The following is a 3814-nucleotide window of genomic DNA, read 5'->3' as shown; positions in this document are numbered from 1 at the left end:
TTCACAAAAAATAAAAAATTAAAATATATATATAATTTAACCCCCCCCCAAAAAAAAAAAGGGACAAGAAGACAAAATGTAGATTTAGACGTATTTTAGATGTATTTATCGAAGTCCCTTTTTCCAGTCAAGGACACGGTTGGTTGATTTTTCTCCTCTAAAACTCTTTTCTTAGCTGCTGCTTCTGCTAATCCGTCTAGTATGAGCCATTCGGCCCCCGCACAAGATCCTACTCTACACCTGAGGTAAGGACCTACGTCCAGGTAAGTTGATACACTTTTAAAAAAACAAAAGAGTGCACTCAGGCTGGTACTTTATGTATTTCAGCCCTGTACGCCAGAAGATGTCTAAGAGGACCTCAAGGCGACATGAAGACGATGATGACTCTAGTCACAGCAGAGACAGGTCGTCCTGGCATGGGGATTATAGAAGTGGCAGAAAGAATCGGCCAAAAAGGCGCCATCACTCATGCTCCCCGAGACCTAGATCTCCAAGATGTCAGGCGTGTGGAGTTGCCCCACTTTCAGACAAACTGATCTGTTTGAGATTGCCTCAGGGATGATGCAGCGGACAGAGAATCTGAAGGTCTGCAAATGGCGGACCTACTTAAGAAAGCAGTAAAGGACTCCCTTGCGGAATTGGTAGCCACAATGACGACGCAACAACCAGCGTCTCCTCCTCAGGAGCAAACGGCTGAGGCTTCCATCCCGGGGCTGTCCACAAGTGGAATTTTTCGTCTGATGTCGGCATCCTCCTCTAAACATCAGGAAGAGAATGCCATCTCAGAGGAATCATCTGATGACCTAGATGCCTCTGGCTTTGCTTTCGCCATGGTCCAGCCTTATGTACAGGCAGCTAAACAAGCGATCGGCTGGGAGAGACCAACACCGAGGTTTAAGAAGTCTAAATCGTACTTCCCCTTTCTCAAACGCCAGATCTCAGTTTTTCCTCTCATGGAGGAGATCAGGGATGTGATTGAGGAAGAGTGGGAAAAGACAGAGAAAATGTTCTCTATTAAATCGGTTGGGAAAGTTATTCCCTCTCTCATAGGCTGATTCCGCAATGCTGGAGGGTTCTCCAGTGGTCGATGCAGCAGTGGTAAGGTTGGCAAAGAATGTCACATTGCCCCTGGAAGACTCAACTTCTTTTAAGGCTCCACTGGACAGAAGGATGGATCTCGATCTCAAGAAAAGCGTACCAGATGGCAGACAACGCCTGTAAACCTGTCATAGCCCTGACATCAGTGTCCAATGCGCTACGCGTCTGGACAGATAATATAGAGTCGGCAATCCAACAGGACATCCCAGAGGAGGATATAATCAAGGCCTTGGATGAGCTGAAGTTCTCAGCAGACTTTATTGGTGAAGCCGCCATCGATTCAATTCCTTGCTCCGCAAGGGCAATGCTCCACACAGTTATGGCCAAATGGGCCTTGTGGCTGAAACCGTGGGCAGCAGATATCGCCTCCAAACAGAACTGGTGCAAGATACCATTTGATGGTGAAGCCTTGTTTGAGGGAAAAACTGGACAAGGACATCTCTCGAGTCACTGGTGGAAAATCAGGCCTGCTACCCCAAGACAGGTGATCTAGGCGCTCCAGGACAATCGCACCCAGATTCCAATACTCCAAGAATAAGGATTACCGATAGTCCAGGCAGGGAAAAGGCTTCAGGCATAATTGGGAAAGCACACAGTCCACGTTCCTCAAAACCCGAAGACAGAGACCAATACCTACCCCACAGGATTCTACTAAATCCTTTTGACGCCTGGCCAGCCCAAGCGATTCCTGTGTGGGCCAAGCTAAGACACTTCTCAAAGATCTGGGAACAAAAGTGCAGGGATTTCTGGGTAGTCTCCACAGTCAAATACGGCCATTTTTGGTCATTCCTAGACAAACCTCCCAAGGTCTTCTTCTCCCTGACAAGGGTGTCAAGGTTCCCCCCTAAAAAACGGAAGTGCTACAGCAATTTCTTCTCTCCTTGCAGTAACAGCAAGCGGTAGTTCCAGTGCCTCCATCAGAGAGATTTTTGGGTTTTTACTCAACCCTGTTTCTAGTCCCCAAGAGAAATGGAGGGTGGAGACCCGTGATAGACCTAAAAAGTCTAAATCGTTATTTCTTCCTAGTAAGATTCAAAATGGAGTCACTACGAACGATTATTTGTGTAGACCAACCAGGGGGCTGGATGTTGTCAATAGTCTTGCAGGACGCTTACCTGCATATACCCATACTCCCTCCTTTCCAGAAGTATCTGAGATTGGCGGTGGGGCAGGTACATCTCTAATTCCAGAGTCTTCCATTGGGCCTCTGCACATCGCCAAGAGTCTTCACAAAGACCCCGATTGCCATCATAGCCCCTCTGAGAGAATTGGGGCTTCGGGTATGCCACTACTTGGACGACCTTCTACTCCTGGCAAAAGACTGTGGAACAGGTGGTATCTATCCCAACCCATACACTTGACGACCTTGATGCTCAGGAGTCTGCATTGGTGGACGAAGAAACAGACACTTCTGAAATCACGCCCGTTAGGGCATGTCGACTGGATCACAATTACTACCAATGCCAGTGCAGCAGGTTGGGGAGCACACAGCAACCGGATCTCAGTGCAGCGTAGATGGTCCTTCCATACAACAGGCCTGGTGTCGAATGTCCTGCAGGTCAGAGCGGCCTACCTTGCGTTACTAGCCCTAAGGTTCGAGGTTACAGGGAAACCTGTTCTCCTCCGAATGGACAACAGGGCTGCGGTATCCTATGTACACCGGCAAGGGGGGACACGCAGCAGGTCCCTCCTGAAGGAGGTGGAACCCATAATACTCTGGGCAGAAAGGAATCTAAAGGACCTGAGGGCAGTTTATCTGCCCGGCCATCTCAACTTGAGGGCCGACCGCCTTTCCCGCAAGTTTGCGGATGCCAACGAATGGTCTCTACACCCGGAGATTTTCGACTGGATAGTGAACCAGTGGGGTCCCCTCGAGCTAGACCTATTTGCAACAGCATTCAATACCAAGCTTCCAAGGTGCATCTCAAGGCTTCCTCAACCCCAAGCGGAGGCATTAGATGCCCTCTCAGCCCCCTGGGCATGCAATCGGGCCTATGCCTTCCCTCCACGGCCTTTCATTCCAAGATTCCTGTCAAGGCTTATGATAGAAACCTCGACAGTGATAACGGTCCTACCGTACTGGCCAACACATCCTTGGTTCCCCACAGCAATGTATCTAAGTACCCGACTTCCAGTCAAGGTTCCAATAATATCTCTTCGCCTCTCGCAAGGATGTCACACCCTTCCAGATCCCCGCAGGCTGGATCTTCACATCTGGCAGCTGAAAGGGAAAGGTTCCAATCTCTAGGGTGTTCCAACAAAGTGATCGCAACCCCACTCAAGGCAAGAAAACCATCCACAAACAAAAGTTCAGGGCCTTCATGATTGGCAGAAGCTGTGATCCAGATTCCCCATCATCCTCTCAAATTCTTGAGTTTTTGCAGGCAGGCCTAGACCTAGGTCTTGCACTAGGTACACTAAAAGTACAGGTATCAGCAATTTCATTGGCAAACCAGTAGAAGATGGGCCGAGGACTCATTAATAATACAGTTCTTCAAAGCTGTCAAAAAGATCCGACCGCCAACTAAACAATCTTTTCCCACTTGGGACCTTGCTATTATCCTAGAGTCCTTAGCCAGTCCACCTTTTTGCCCCTTCGGAGTCAGCATCGCTTTGGAATCTAGCCTAGAAGCTAGCCTTCCTGATAGCTATAACCTCTGGCAGACGGGTTTCAGAGCTCCAAGCTTTAGGAGCAGATCATAATCATATCATATTC

Source organism: Lithobates pipiens, unplaced genomic scaffold (assembly GCF_037356315.1).
Source record: "Lithobates pipiens isolate NorthernLeopardFrog02 unplaced genomic scaffold, aLitPip1_a1.2 Scaffold_61, whole genome shotgun sequence".
Lineage (NCBI taxonomy): Eukaryota > Metazoa > Chordata > Amphibia > Anura > Ranidae > Lithobates > Lithobates pipiens.
The sequence above is the reverse complement of the archived record's forward strand: the minus strand, read 5'-3'. Positions refer to the sequence as shown.